Source organism: Fukomys damarensis, unplaced genomic scaffold (assembly GCF_012274545.1).
Source record: "Fukomys damarensis isolate Sample0158 unplaced genomic scaffold, DMR_v1.0_HiC HiC_scaffold_35, whole genome shotgun sequence".
NCBI lineage: Eukaryota > Metazoa > Chordata > Mammalia > Rodentia > Bathyergidae > Fukomys > Fukomys damarensis.
Genome location: NW_022900947.1, coordinates 44,126,968 through 44,144,205, shown reverse-complemented (window position 1 = coordinate 44,144,205; position 17,238 = coordinate 44,126,968).

The window sequence follows — 17,238 nt, the reverse complement described above, 5'->3', positions numbered from 1 at the left end:
AAAGAGCTATCTCTACATATAGTCCTATTTTTCTAAGAATTTTTAAATGCAAAAATACTGCAAAATATTGTAGTTCATGAGTTATTAACATTTCTGGCAATCTTACATGATTTTCATTTTGAAACAATATTTTGGATAATTAACACATTCCCTACTATTGAAAAATGACTTCCTTTTATAGTGACAGAGTTTGTAATAGTTAAAACTTTGAAACAGCCCATTTGTCTATCAGTTGGAGACTGGATATAGAAGATGTGTTTTATTTCTATAAAATGGAATACTACTCAGCCATAAAGAATGAGAAATTAGAGTCATTCGTAGGAAAAGAGACACATATTGAGGATATTCTCAAGAGAAATCAGTCACGTGTAAATATGGAATAATTTCTCTGGTGTGAAAAACTATAATTGTAAATAAGATCCTAATGGTATAATTAACAATGTGAAATAGGAAGAAAAGGGCAAGGTGTAGGTACTCAGCCATAAAGAATGAGAAATTAGAGTCATTCGTAGGAAAATGGACACATATTGAGGATATTCTCAAGAGAAATCAGTCACGTGTAAATATGGAATAATTTCTCTGGTGTGAAAAACTATAATTGTAAATAAGATCCTAATGGTATAATTAACAATGTGAAATAGGAAGAAAAGGGCTAAAGGTGTAGGGGAAGTGGGAAGGGTAGGGGAAGGGAAATAGGGAAAAGAAAAAATATGAGAAAAAAGAAAATATGGAAACAAAGTCCTTGTAAATGGGGGGAGGAGTGAGTGAAGGGAGGGTGGGGGTGTGGGGAAAAAATGAAGACCAAGGCCTGTCATGTAAAGGTACAAGATCCCAGTGATGAATATAACTGTACTGTACACCTAAAATGCACCAGTAAACCCAATGAAAAAAAAAAAGAAAAATGTCTTCCTGCCTATTATAAGTCAGGATTACTACTTCTGTATTGTACTGTTACACACCATATTGCAGTATATCATGATGATATGCATGAACAGCTCACATTTTAGTAAAGATATTTTGATAACTGCAAAGAGCCTACAGTGGTTTATCTGGGGGACTGTATGGATGTGTGTGAATACACACCCGAATGACACTGTGGTGATCCAGTACAGGTACCCCTGCAATCCCTGACTTTGGGAGTGTAGTTACCTCATGGCCCCTGTTGCTTTATTCCCACACGTAGCTGGCTTTTGCTCTCATAATTACCCTCACCCATAACTGCCACAGCAGGGATAATAAGATGATTTTTGCCTCAGACTGCCTATGAGCCTTTCTGACCTTCCTTATAACTCTGCCAAAAATCTGATATTCATCTTCTTAATCCATTTCCCTTCCTCTCTCTCCTGCATGTGGATCAAATGTATGTGATTGTCTTCTGACACATATAGTGGTCAGCAACCCATGAATGATGCACTTCGCATTGTCTTTCACAATCACGTTTCTTAGTAAATCTTTTTGTGTGACTGATTTCTGCTCCTCAGAAGACTCAGACCATCACAAGTGTACCCAGCGTGGCCCAAAACAACACCCACGTTCCCAGTAGGGTTAAGATAGAGTGATGATCCAAGAAGAGAGCTGGAGGTCCCATATTGGCTGCATTGGAAGGATAGAATCAGTTGAGCTATAGGCCAGTGATCTCATTATTAACATCCAAGAGCTCCAGATATTTAAGTGATTAGGAAAGACAAGTCTGTAATGCAAAGATGAAGATCCTGATTTGAAAATCCGTGGACTCTGGACATGAGATGTGATCATTTACCTGGATTCCCCCACAGATATTGGCTCTGCAGCTCCACACTCCAATGTCCCAGGATCCTAGAGCTGGCCTCTCTACTAAGTCAGATAGAGCATTTTAATTGTTCCAGAAGTCTCTATACAGGTTTCTCCCTTAGGAGGCAGCAGCTGCCTCTTCAGAAGATGTCTCCACCTTCTCTCCAGACTGTCATATGAATAACAAGGGTTAAATTCCTGAATAGACAGTCTGAGGACATCCTGTGATCCATAAAGAAGCAAAGAGACCATACACCAAAAGAATTAAATGGTATATACTATTAGGAGTCAGAAAATATTCTAGGGTTGAATGCTTAGAATGCTTGGTCAAGGTGTATGGAATACAATAGTGGATAAGATTTCACTGACAAAGCATTATCTCCTGAGCACTTAAAATTGTAGCAAGGATGCCAGGGGATGGCCTCAACTCACTGCTGAGATAGCCATTAGCAACACTGAGAAAGTTATACGCAACATGCAGAAAAAAGCACTATCTATTACACTAAAAATTTATAGAGAAGAAAGCAAAGAGGCTAGGGGATGCAAGAATGCTTAAAGAAATACATAAGGTAGGAAAAGTCACCACACTATCCACAAGAGAAATCAAAAGACACCTTGCATCAAGCCAGTCAGCAATATGCTAGTGACAGGGCCTGATCATCAAAAAAGGATCCAGTGGTGACTGCAGGATAGGGACACTGGTAAGAATGGTAACCATCGAAGTTCATTAACATCTACAGGGATGTTACAGTTCCTAAATAGTAAAAGTTAAGCGAACTGCCCTCAACTACAAAGGCTGGTAGGCCAGAATTACTGAAAAACCAGGAAGGTAGGGCAACAGCTAAGAAGGCATGGCCTGCAGGGGTTGCAGATGTAAATGCTCAGTACACAATGGTGCTCCTAGGGGCAAGACAGCAGCCTGCCAACAAGAATCCTGCCACCTTCACAACGTCTGCAACCAAGAAGAGGTGGAAATGGAGGGACAGGAGGCTGAAGGTAATCATCGCAGAGCAATGTAGTGAACTTGGCTCAATTCCTCTCCAAATGGAACCCACTGACTGAGGAAGGACCCACTTATACCCAGTTATACACCATCATGAGTCTCTGAGATTTTCTCCAAGGAGATAAAATGTCATGAACTCAAATCATTCAACACTAGAGCAAAAGTATTACCAAACACATCAAAAACTAAGTCACAGAGTGAGAGTTGGTATAGGTGTCTTCTGTTAGAGGTGGACTAATGGGTCAGGTAATAAATAGGGCCTCTGTAAAAGTTTAACCAACACTGACCATTGTATGTATAAACCTGCATAGTGGTCATTCTCCCTGGCCACAAGTATGTAACTGAAATTGATTTGAGTAGCATTTGTAGCTACATCCACACTGGGTTCTGCACCTGTGGCGTAAGAGCTTTAATAGGAGGAAAAATCAAGCAAAAATCTCTAAAACGGAGCTGCTCAACTTGTTCAAGATAACAAATCAAACACAATATTAATGTTGAGGAGATGGGAGAGGTGAGCAATGTCACTAAAAACCTAAAGGTTGGAGTACAGCAATCCCTTCTACACCTCCACTTATTTCATAAGTTGAGCCCCTGCACAGACTGAACAGCTTTTGAAGAATAAAAGTAGACTAGCTCAGGCTTCAGCCAAAAAAAGCCTCCAGTCATAAGATATGTTCTTGAAGTTGTACCATTACCAGAGCTTCAAATGCATGGTGCGTGGCTAGTGAATAAGTAAATCCATTGTTTTCCATTCTGAGTACAAGAAAGGTTCCAAAATAGTTTGTATCCAAGTGTGTCAGAAAATAATATTTACTAACATATTTGCTTTAGTGCTCTTGAAGTCTGCTGTGTCTTAAGGTAGTCTGAAAAGGGGTAAACCACATTAACCTTCAGGACTACATCACAATGAACCATTACATCAGTGACATTGGACTTACTGAAAATAAAGAAGAGGTGGGTATAATGTCAAAGCTCTTTATGAGACCCATGTAAGAGCTAAACCCTATGGCTGTTGAACACCTGCCACTTCTGTGAAGCTTGGGATCACCAGGCATATGTCAAAGTCAGAAACAGATATCTGTATCTTTCACTTTCTCCCACTGGGGAGGAAGTTTAGCAGTCTTTGTGGTCTGATGGTAACACAGGTAATAAGCCAGACCATGTATTGGGCTTCATGGAAAGATTACAGCTCTGAGTGAGTCTTAAAGAAGGAAAGAACTCTGCAAAAGTCCAGGTTGTATGAAAGCAGTCTTATTACCTGAGTTATACTATCCAGCAGATCATATGGTGTTAGTGGCAGGAAGCGATTTCTTATGAACCTGTGGCAAGTCCCAGTGGAAGAATCATAATGTGTGTTTAAAGGGTTTTGGAACAAGGCTTCTATACAGCCTATAAGAAAGTGCCTCTGACATATTAATGGGCGCTGGTAGACATGGAAAACTTCACCGTGAAGCAGAAATTGACCAGCCACCTATAATAGCCAATATAAGCTGGAGTCCATCTGACTTGCCAAATCATAAATTTGGTTTTGCTAAATGACAGTCCATTATAAAGCAGAAATTGTACAGTGAAGAATGAACCTGAGCAGGACAAAAAGGTTCAAGTGAGAAGTATCTCTGAAAAGTATCCCTTGTTGAACCTGAACTAGAGGTCACATAAAACCAGCTAAAATAAGAAGGAAAAGATTGCTTGTTCCACACATATGTCAGCTCAATATGTATTCATAAGCCAAAAAGAGATAGTGAATGGATTAAAGATCCAATTAGAAGTATCCCTGAGAAAAGATTAGAGAAGTGAATTTTCAATGTGCAAAATTCACTATACTTGATCATCACCTTCTTCTGAAAATCAAGTAAAAGTGGCCAGAGATGAACATATATAGATTCTCTATGTTTAACCTTAGATTTCTTAACAGGTTTAACTATAAATTTTAATGCTATTGGAATGTTTTATATACATATACATAAAATATTGATACTTAGTTCGGATAATACATTTTTAATCCTTATTAGTTATGTATGTTGTATTGATGTCAGAAATTAACTTTTGCGGACATTAAGGTATTTAGTATTTATTTTGTTGTTTTGTTCCCTACTTAGCCTTTTATTTTAAATCTTTTACACTTACTGCCTACATTGCTATGATAGATGACAAATAATTAAAGTTTACATTGAGATCTGAACCCAAAATAATTTTCTTTCAGTAGTAAATTTTAATTCATTTTTATTTATTACCATAACATTTCATCTTAGTCCCAATAAATTGTGGTGTTTTTTTTTTTTGTTGTTGTTGTTAAGAAGCTTGTTTTTGATTAATTTTGGAGTTCTTATAGTTTTCTGAAACTGCAAAACTCTCTTTGAAGGTTTTTGTAGATATAGTGTTGATGATATTCTGGTATATAACTAGTGCTGCCTTGAGGCTAATGTGAACTTTTCCCTTACAGGTGATCTGATATTTTTCCTGATCAAACACCTGTTTTTGTTGTTGTTTTTTGTTTGGTTGGTTGTTTTTTTTGTTTTTGTTTTTGTTTTTTTGTTTTTTTTTTTTTGGTACCGGGGATTAAACTTGGGTCCTTGCACTTGCGAAGCAGATGGTGGAACCACTGAGCTAAATCCCAGGCCCCTGTTTTTTTGAGACAAAATAGTTTACCACATTGTACCTAGATTCTGTGTTGTTTCCTTTTTATTATTGCTTACAGCTGACTTCATATAATTCTTCAATGAAATAAAAGCTGCATGTGCAAGGATCTGAGATGCTCAAGGAACCTTACGAAGCTCAATGAGGCTGGAAAGTAGCGAGGCTGCTAAAAGAAGAGACCAGATCAGGAGGGATTTGGTAAGCCATCAAAAGATTTGATCTTTTCTCTGCAAGCAGAAGGAAGCTCTGTTCTGAAGGTGTTTAAGGAAGAGAAGAGAAGAGAAGAGAAGGGAAGGGAAGGGAAGAGAAGAGAAGAGAAGAGAAGAGAAGAGAAGAGAAGAGAAGAGAAGAGAAGAGAAGAGAAGAGAAGAGAAGAGAAGAGGCTGGTGAGGCAGAAGTGTTATCTGAATTTGGGAAGTAATCCATATTCACAAAAAAGATCCTTAATTACTGGTTGGTTTAAGCCTTACTTCCGGCCTATTAGTTGCTGCTTGACCCCACATTTCCCAATATTTCTAAGCAATTCCTTCACTTATCTGACAGTTTCAGAATTCTTCAATGGAAATTCAATTGAATGTAATTACTTTATTTCAATCTCAAATCTATGGAGCTAAATTTCTGAAACTTGCATCTGAAAAATAATTGATATGATTTTCAGCACAGATAGTAACATAGACATTTGGAAGGCAAAAAGTTAAAGGTTAAAGATGCCTTAGGTGCTTTTTCACATTGAGAATAAACTTCAGAAGTTTAAATACTGAGGTAACCTCTTTGTAGCACTACATCTGAAGAAGATACTGTATCCCTAAGGTCCTACGCAGTATCTAGCACTTTCTGGAGATTAATAAAGTTAGGAGGTCTCTGAGCTTCACTCAGCCTCAGTTACCCAATAGTGAAATGAGGGAGGGAGTACACTAATATTTTATCACAGTACAGATGTAAGTAGGAGAAACAATGCTCACAGACTATCAAGTTCCATGCATGATGGCATATTGCACAGAGAAGAGAAGCAGCACTGATTAGCAGTAAAATAGTACTGTTATTCATGAATGATTTAAATGGCAGCATCCTGGGGAGCAGGGATAATTCTTTCATTCCTTAGATTTCTTATATGATTAAGTCAAAGGACACTCTCAAGTCACAGTGTTATAGATTATACTGCAGGCTTTCTAGGTGAATAAAAGTATGAGATAAGGAATTGAAATATTCAATATTAGACTCTTGATTGCCACAGAGATTATTACCTCTTTAATTTTGGGGAAGAAAATGTGTAACTGTTATAGAACAAGGAAATAAAAGGACTCAGAGAAATAGAAACTCTATGGTATTACACAAAGGTCAGAAGTGTAGGACTTGGATAAAGTCTAGGAGATGCAATGAGGTGCAAATAAGAGTCACCATCCCAGCAAATGCCTGACTTCTCCCCAAGGAGTCCCAATCCAGGAGCAGTGGAGTAAGGATTAGCAATTCAAGTTTAAGCAAAATTTTACATCTTATGGTAGGGTAATCACAAAAAAAAACTCTCTAAATTGATTGAATTCACCTTATAATTGCTAATTAAAAATATAAACGTCCAAATTTCTTGAAGACAGAAAATTTAATTATCCTGGTGTTAGTTAAAATAAATATGACACAATCTGTTATTTGGATCAGTTTTCTCAGCATATCAAAAGAGGACTCAATAGGCCATTCTTTCTGCTCACCCCATCCGAGCTCCCAGTAGGTTACATCAATCCTCCCTTACTTGTGGCTCTGTTTTCCACACTTTGTTGCCTATAGTCAATTCCGATCTAAAAATGGGAAGTGGAAAATTCCAGAACAATTCTTTAATTTTAAATGAAAAAATAAACTTTTATCCTCAAATGTTATATTTTATTATTAGTGATTGTTGTTCATTTCACATTGTACCTAATTTATAAATTAAACTATCTTAAGTATATGTACTTTAGAAAATAAATATAATATATACAAATTTATTATTATTTGTAGCTTATGCATCCTCTGGGAATCTTGGAAAGTCTTTCCCACAGATAGATGAGAGGGTCTACTGTATCCTGAAGCTATCTAATATAAATCCAGCCCTTTACCCCCTGGTAAGTGCTTTATAAAATATTATAAAGTGAATGACAGTTTATATTCACTGTTAATATCTTCTAGTTCTTCATAACTCACTATTAACATTAAAGAGCTAATCAGTATAGAACTAAGTATTTAAGAAAAGCAGGAGTCAACCAGTATATCTTTTCCTCTACTTATGTTTTGTTTTATACCAGTAAAGAATCAACTACACAAATCGATTTGTGTAGTCCAATTTTTCAATATTTTTATTTTTTATCTAAGAAGATATTTTACATTATAAATAAAATGCTGATTGTGTCTAAATGTAATTGATAGTAAAGTTCAAAGTCTATATTGCCAATGCAAGTGTAAATGAGCTCTCAGAAGCCTGTGTTGGTATTTTGTGTGCTGGAAAGAAAACCCAAAAGCGTAAGCCAAATTTAGAGGATTTGGAGCTGGCAAGGTAAAATGACAGTGAGCTTACTTGTAAAATGGTATTACTCCAACTTGAACAACTCTCTCTGCTACAAAATTTTCCTTAAAACTAAAAAAACAAAAAAAAATGCTTGGAGCAATACATTATCCTCCTGGTCTTTTGATAGTTCTGAACACTGTATTAAACATGACAAAAATATGTTGCCCATCTCACTTGGCTTTGGAAACAAATTTCCAATGAAAATTTCTAGTAAAAGAAAAGTTTAACTCTGAGTACTAGGTGGAAAGTTCCATCTAATAAGGTTAAATACTGGTCACAATTTGTTTCCGAAAAAATAGGTTGATTTTTGCTAAGATCATTCAGTGAAACTATTTTTGTTTCATTTATTAAAATGTGCCTGACATATACATTTCCTTATTTGATTAAATTTAAAAGAATGAAATCTGGATTAGCATGAAAAATTTTGAAACTTCTCTCTTTAGATTAAGTAAATCTTAATATATGTCTCCAATACATCAGAGCATGAACTAAGCAATTCCACATATACAGGGTATGTTTTATAATTTTTTTATTTTAAATTATAAATCACATTCCATCACGTTGAAGTAGAAAATGTTATAAGCAAAACATATTCATGTAGGTTCTATAATTTTATAAACACCTTTAAAAATAACTACAGAGCATCAATATTTATATATTAAGGTATTTTATGTATTTATATTATAGTATTTTTTATCATTATCCATCAGTTGAAAAAGTATGTATTCTGAAAATAACTCTACTCAAATATCTAGGCACTATTGTACTCAGGATATAAATAATATATAATGTCTCAGGCATACAATGTCATGTTATCATTTAAAGCAACATACATACAATATAATTATAAATCTATAATAAAGGTATGTCTTTAAAGAATGAACACTCATTTATAGCATAATTTACTCTCCATCTCATTTTTCCATTTTCTTCTTTTCTGTTGTTATGCATGTATATAATACATGTATATAATATTTTCTATACCACACCCAGTCCTTCTTTTTCTTTATCAAAAAATATAAAAATTTAGGGGCTGGGGATTTAGCTTAGTGGTTCCACTGCCTGCCTTGCAAGTGCAAGTTTGATCCGCAGAATAAAAACAAATAATAATAAAATAAAATTTAGATAACGTATAAAATTTTAAAAATTTAAATGTTTTTTCCTGAATCAAAGTTAAATAAATGAAATGTTGAGACCATTAAACCTTTGTTTTGATAGTTCAGAAAGAGAATACAGCATATAAATTCAAAATCAAAATATATGTGCAGAATTAAACACATACCTCCGTATATAGCAAAATTACTATTCTGATATTTCCAGAAGAAGAAAATGCAAAGAATAATATTAAAGGATAAAGAGAATAGTTTGAGGTCAATTTTTTTATTTATTAAGTTTATTGGTACATTTTAAGGCACACAATATGATGACACTCATCATTGGGAATTTATACCTGTACATGATATATCTTGGTTCTTAGATGTTCCCCTTTCTACTGCCTTGAGGTCACATGTTAAACAGTCTTTTGATTCAGTATAATTTAAGAGAACTTGTATCAATCCAATTTAAGTATAATTTTCATGTTCTGTGATGATCAAATTAGTTATAAAGGAATTATATTGAAATATGTACAACCATAATAAAATTAGAGTTTACATAATGCTGGAATTTATAAATCATGATCCTATTACATTCTCATGTCAAAAATGCATGACCTAATAGTATTTACATTTTATAACAAGTGTATTGTTCAAGATCCCACCAGTAATTTGTAAAGGAGAAAGAAATGAAAACCAACTCTTACAACTTCATGGCCTTTTCACTAATTTATTGCATTTCTGGTTATAATCACATCTAACTCCCTCTTACAACAGTACATGTGAATATTGGTCATTACTCCTCATGAAGAAGTAGACTGAGGTATTACATCAGACCAAAATTTTGGAGGCAGACAAAAGTAAGTCCATATCACACCTCCTCCGTTTGCTCTCATGTGAACAAGCCACACAATTTTATAACTTTCCTTGTCCATAAAGAGCAAAGCAGAATGACTACCCTCTCAAGGGGTTGGTTTAATCAGATAAAAGCTATAAATAGCTAGCACATCATAGTTTCTCAAAATACATGAATTCTATGTTGTTCTTTTGCATGTTTGCTTTTATTTAGAAATATTTTCAATTAAAGTAATAGTTTGATTCAAACATAATATGTGCTACCATATTCTCTCAATTTCATTCTCATTATATTCTCAAAAAGTCTTCAAAAATAGAACATAGAAAAGAAATATGCGAACAGCACCATTTTTCCTTTATTGTAGCTAAGTACACGATAAAGAATAAAATCCTTCGTTAAAGGATGTTTCATTTTTCCATTGAGGATTCAGATCTGACAGTCTCTTCTTTTTAATCATAAAGGAGACTCTTAATAGATTTCCTCAAAGACTCCTGGTTTATATCATTAAAATTGAATTATAAAATAAGGGGCAGATCAGTGTATGGAAATTCCACATTGCAGAAAAATTTTGAACTGTTTCTTGACACAGTACAAATTTCATCAGTGACACCTCACACACAAGATTTTTTTTTCTTACGATTCAGTCCAAGCACAGAAGAAAAGCCAAATAACTGGAATTAAGGTTTGAGGGATGAACAAGTAAAGTACAGAGCAGAGTGTGCCCAGAAGTGAATGTAGGGACTCCTTTTATTTTCTTTTTTGTACCAGGGAGTGAACTCAAGACCTTGAGCTTGAGAGGCAGGCACTGAGCTAAATCCCTGCCCCTGAGGGTAAGGATTTTTTACAGCTTCTGCTGGGATGAAGTTAAAGTGAGTGGTCACAGAAGTGCTACAGGAATGTCAATACCTGGTTTCCAGAAAAATAAAATGTGTGGGCTTCTGTGAAAGGAAAGTAAATCCTCCCTCCTCATCCTCTCACCTTGGATCTTGCTAGAAGCCTCTATAACTTCTTTAAAAATGTATTTAGATTAGCCAGACAGGGAAGAGAGTCTTAGGTAAGAAGAAGAGAATGCATATCAACATAGGAGCAATAAAAATACAGGCATACCTCGGGAATAGTGCAAGTTTAAGTCCAGATGACCACAATAAAGCATTTATTGCAGTAATGTGAGTAATGCACATTTTTTTCCTACTATATACAAAAATTATATTTATACTGAGCTAGAGTCTGCATAGTGTGCAGCAGTATGTCTAAACACAGTGTACATATCTTAATTAAAGATACTTTATTGCTTTAAAAAAGCTAATGACCACCTTAGCCTGGAGTTGATCATACTTTTTTCTGGTGGAAAGTCTTACCAGGATGTTGACGGCTACTGACTAGGCAGTGAGCTGACAGTGATTTCTTAAAATAAGACAATAATGAAGTTTGCCTCCTTCAGTGATTTTTTTTTCTCTTTCACAAAAGCTTTCTCTAGCATTTGAGGCTGCTTCATAACATTTTCACCCATAATAAAACTCTTTAATACTGGAGCCAATCCTCTCAAGCCCTACTGCCGCTGTATCAGTTAGGTTTGTGCAACACTAAATACTCTACTGTCATTTCAACAATGTTAGTAGCATCTTAACCAGGAGTAGATTTTATCTCAAGAAGGCACTTCATTTACTCATCCATAGGAAGTAATTCCTCATCTGTTCCTGTTTTATCATGAAATTTCACCAGGTCAGTTACATCTTCAGACTCCACTCATAATTCTAGCTCTCTTTCTGTTTCTACTATATCAGTTACTTCTTCTACTGAAGTCTTGAACTCGTCAAACTTATTCATGAGAGTTAGAATTAACTTCTTCCAGATACCTATGTTTTCTCCTTCTATGGATTACAAATATTCTTAAATGCATCAAAAATATTGAGTAATTTTCAGCAGAATTTCCATTGACTTACCCCTGATCTATCAAAGAAATTACTGTGATAGCTACAGTTTTAGGGAATGAATTCCTTAACTAATAAGACAGAAGTAAAAATTACTCTTTGACCCATAAATCGACATGGTCTTAGCAAGAAAGAAAACAATTTGGACACCATACATTGCCATCCAAGTTCTTGTGCAACTAAGTAGGCTGGCAGTGACCAGTGATATTTTGAAGGATTCCTTTTTTTTTCCTAGGCGGTATTATCAACACTGGACTTAGCATCTTCAATGAATTATGTTGTAAACAGAGGAGCAGTCATATAAGTTTCGTTGCTCCATTTACTGAATACAGGCAAAGGAAACTGATTTTTAAGGCTTTCGGATTTTCAGAATAGTAAATGTGCACTGGCTTCAGGTAAGCCACACTGAGTTACATCTTAAGCCTTTTCTGTTTTTTATTTTGAGACAGGGTCTCTAAATTGTCCACGGTAGGCCCAAATTTGCAAACCTCCTGCTTCAGCTTTCCATAGTGCTAGGATTACAGGTGTGCACCACTATATCCTACTTTAACATAAAATCACATTTGTGAGACACTGAGGGATAAGAAATCTAGGTAGAATGTTCAGACTACACAATTCCATCCATAGCAAACATACTAACTAATTTGTCCTGAACTCAACTATTAAGTGGTGAAAGAGAGTAGACCAACTATGGACATCTCACATCTCTTATGATGTTTTTAAGCACTATGTGTTATCTTGAGTGCATTCTCCACTATGAAGAACCTAAAAAGTAAATTGGTCAAAATTTACATAATAACCCATTCACACACAGAAAGAAAGAAAGAAAAGAAAAGAAAAGCAAGAACCCACAACTCCATGCTAAGAGATTTCTAATCCGTACTTTGCCTAGAAAGAAATAGTATTTATCTCTTATTCTTTTGCACTCAGATTCAAAAAGAGATACATTATCAGTAGGAATAGCTTCAAACACAAAACCATACTTTTAGCTCTTTACCATCAATTTGAAATGACATTACGTGAAAGTGTTTTTAAAAACAGTGAGTTATTTTAAATATAATGGCCTGATAAAATTCTATCTAGGCTCATAAATGTGTGATTATAAATGTAACTTTTAGTAACCTCAGATTTTTATAATAAAAAGAAAACAGTGCAATCTCTTTCTCACAGTCACAGCTTGTTTCAAGCTTAATTATCTTTTCTTTGTTCTTAAAGTTTTTAGGGCCAGAGATTTTGCTCAGTAGTTCTGCCACCTGGTCCCACAAGCACAAGGTCCCTCGTTCAATCCCTGGTACCACAAAAGGAAAAAAAAAAGACAGACTTCATAAAGTTTTTAAAAGTCCTGCAAACATTTACACTGCCCCATCTCTGCCATACTATAACCACTGGAACATGAGGTATTTCTAATTCTTAATACAACTTGCAAAGTAAAAATATGTTTATAGCTTTTATTGTTTCATCCCACCTATTATCAGGCTAGTCTTCACTGCTGGCTTCTTCTTCAATGGAACAGAAGACGTTTGCTGTATAATTCATAGCTCCTTAATGATCTGGCCACTACAAGAAACCTAAAATCTCATGCACTCAACAGAAAGATTACCTGCACTTGGCCACTGTGAACAGCTATGCAAAGAGAGGAGGTAGATATAAGAATGTGTTTACACCAAGAAATTCACAGTCCCATCTTTGTTCAAAGAAAATTTGCTTTTAAGTATTCCCTTACTTGAAACAATCTAAGAAACACTATCATTTTCCATGCATTGCATGGTCATGGGAATATTTGCTTGATAACTGAATATTTCTTTCCAAGTAAAATTCTGTCTTTTTCTAAGCATGCCTCAACTAATTCTGTTCATTGGCTATATCACTAATGAAGATGGGAGCAGGGGTAAAACCTGTTATTTATTAACATTTTTATTATATTGTTGGATTTTGCTTCTTAATCCATTCTGCCAATCTGTTTCTCTTGATTGGTGAATTGAGGCCATTGACATTGATGGTTACAACTGATATATTTTGACTTATTCTTGTCATGTTTTTGTTTGTTTGTTGACTCTTTTTACTTTTTCTCCCATCTCCTTTTAGTTTCTTGCCTTGCCTATTTGATTTGGTCTGTTGGGCCTCATGTTATTGTGAATTTCGTTGTCCTTTTCTAGGATATTGTTTAGAATTCCTTGCAGTGCTGGTTTGGTGTTCATGAAATTTCTCAGGTGCTCTTTGTCGTGGAAGTATTTTATTTCCCCATCTATTTTGAAAGAGAGTTTTGCAGGATACAAAAGTCTAGGTTGGAGATTCTTTTTCAGAAACCTGTTATTTATTAACATTTTTATTTGTATCGGTCCAGCAAACAGCTACATGAGACAAAGTTTGTTTTAAAACTTTCAGTTGCTCCTGATGGGCACTAGGCCTAAGTACTTCATTTTTCACAGAAATAGAGGTAACAATTCTGTTGACTTTCAATAATATTCTTGTTAGGAGTGCAAGTTCATCCTAGCATAGATGACACCTGGTATGAACTATTGGACAATCAGTCTCAGATCACTCTTTCTACAATCAGGTCTTACCCTGTTTCTGCAGTAATTTTTCAAGCTCTGCTGCTAATGCAGGTAATATAACAAGCATTTATATAATATTTGTAATCTTTCTTTTTTAGTTGAAGTCGTGTTCAGAGCTTTCTCCAAGTCAACTCTGGGGAAAATTCGATTCATTGTATATTTCCTCAAATAACTTTAAGTTGTTTTAAGGCAAGTTGGTGAGCTTCAGGCCCAAAACAGAAAGAAACCCAATTGTTTTCCTTACATTTAGACACATATATGGGGCGTACTTATCACACTTACACTAGCAGGTGCAGGGATGTCTAATTTTGTTTTTTGTCAGTGGGAGCAATACTTTGACTGCTAAGTAAACCCTATCCTTTTATAGATTTAGGTTTTCACTTTAAGTAACTCCCTTTGCATCCTTTTGATAGGCACAACTCTGGATCTGTCTCAGCCTTTCTTCTCGAGGTTTCTATCACATTGCACCAATTCAAGAGCACACGTCAGCCTGCTGTCTTTACAACACTCTACAAATAGACTATTTCTGGTTTTCTCTCATCTATCTATTATGGGGCTCCCACAAGCAAAACTCCCTTCTTTTAGCTCTGTTGCCTCTTAAATTCCTTGATAAATACCTTAAGTCAAAACACCACGTTCTCCAGGTTAATATATTTGTTCTCTGCATTCATAAAGACAGAATGCTACGGTAGGAAAAATGCTAGTGGATAGTAAGGAATACAGCACACTCATTCTACGAGGCAAAGTTTCAGAGCCGTACTTATATGTGCCTCATTCTGAAGGGTCACGGTTAAAGTTGACTTTCAAAGCCCTTCAGAATTCTCCAAAGAAAGTAATATATCTCAAACTTATGAAGTCTGAGAAATAGTACTCATTTTGTTTTGTTCAATCAGCTAGTCAATTCAACCATAGATTCAAGTGAAAATCTACCTCATATAACTGTTACGTAGGTGTTGTGGGAATTTCAGAGAAGTATACATGTGACATTTGCAGGTTATTGAAGAAATAAACAAGTAAGAATGTAAGGTGTGAAAGGAATTGTAGGAGTGAAGAGGAAATGTCACCTTGAATTAGAGAAAAACTTTATAGAGATGACCTTAGAAAGGATCCTGAATTCTGGGTTTAAAATGGCCTGATAGTGAGAAAATATTAAAGGTAAAGGTCTAGAGATGACAATTTATCAGGTCTGCCTTGAAAACTTACTTGCTTGAATGTTAATAAAAATAATTGAAAAGATAAATTTAAAAAGTCATCAGTCTTTTGTTGTGAAGTACTTTGAAGTTCAGAAGACTTGCCTTCATCCTGAGAGAGGGTATAATGTGGCAAAGAAACATTAAGGCTTTGAATACAAGCATTAATAGAAGGACTTAGTGGTTCTGAGATGATTAACATGTATAATTACAGTGCAATTTTACAGGGAGAAATTGGGCATAGTGTGATTATTTTAAAATATAGCTATAATCCAGATGTTAAATGACATAAGGAAGAGAAAATGCTTTTGAAAAAGACAAGACTAAACAAGCAATAAGCAGTACATGTGAGATTATATATGGCCTTGTATATTATCATGGTTATGGTATATTTCACAAACTTTTATGGTGACAGAGTTAATAAATGAGCTTAAATCAAACACAATTCAAAAAAAGTACCACCAAAAGGGCAATTCTTCATTACTTGATATTGAGTTTATTTACTGAACTGCACAGTAGATGACTAACACGTAGGTCAGCTAAGAAAGGTTGGGCTTAGTCAACGGGGTGATATTCTGGCTTGGGCTTTGGCACTTGGTAGACACTAAATCCTAAAAATTCAGAATGGCATTTGTCTTTATGTTTCCCATGGTGTTAAGGTTAAGCATTTACGTGATACGAGTGAAATAAGTAAAATGAAATAGAAGAAGTTTCAAAAAGATGAGAGGACGCTTATGCAAATACTGGCAAAAGAGGCAGCATTTCCAATTCTACCAGAGATGTTGCACATGGTCTATACTGCAATGTCCACTCCAAACACAGCAGTGTCCAAGGGTGGCAGCACTAAATGACCTCATGAGGACACTACTGCTGCTCTTAGCCCCAACTGATAATGTCCTCACTAAATGTTCGATGTACTTCACAAGGAATTTAACCAAAGCCATTACCAAAATGGTCCACGCATTGCTAACATTGCCAGCACTGCTTTGGAGTTCTGCTTCTCCTGCTGTCCTCAATGTCTATCCGAGTTTATAGAAAAGTAGTTCATTCACAGCTGTCTCCCGTATTCATAGAAGATAAGATATAGAATCTGTTGAATGATTCCACATTACTCCTCTAGAATCACCTGTGCATTTTAACTATTTAGCCTGTTATGATAAGTAATTACCTAAGGCTGGTTCTACACATAGATCCCCAGTGGGCCCAGTTTTGATTTCCAAATAGAATGGTATATACAGGTAAACAGGTAAACTCGAGCTGTGTCTTATCCCTGACATTGGTGGGGTCTAGTGTAGAAGAGATTAAGTTTGATATCTTTGATGTATTTGACAACTTTGAAAGCAGTGCAGATCTGTGTGTAAATTCTGGGTTGGATACCTACTTGTATAAGCAGCTTCCCTCTCTCACCATTTATTTCTAAATCAATAATTGAAATAATAAAGTTCCAGAGACCTTGAAGGGATTAAATGACCTGCTGAAGACAGTGAAATCCTGCCAAACAAGGCTTGTTCAATTAATGATAGTCTATTTTCTACAGAGAAAGTAAAAGAAGCACTGAACAGTATACAAAAAAAACAAAAAACAAAAAAAAAAAGCTGACAATCTTTGGCGAGTAGAAGTTAAATGAGATAAGAATAGGAGCTGATCGGAAGAATGCATACTTCTCTGC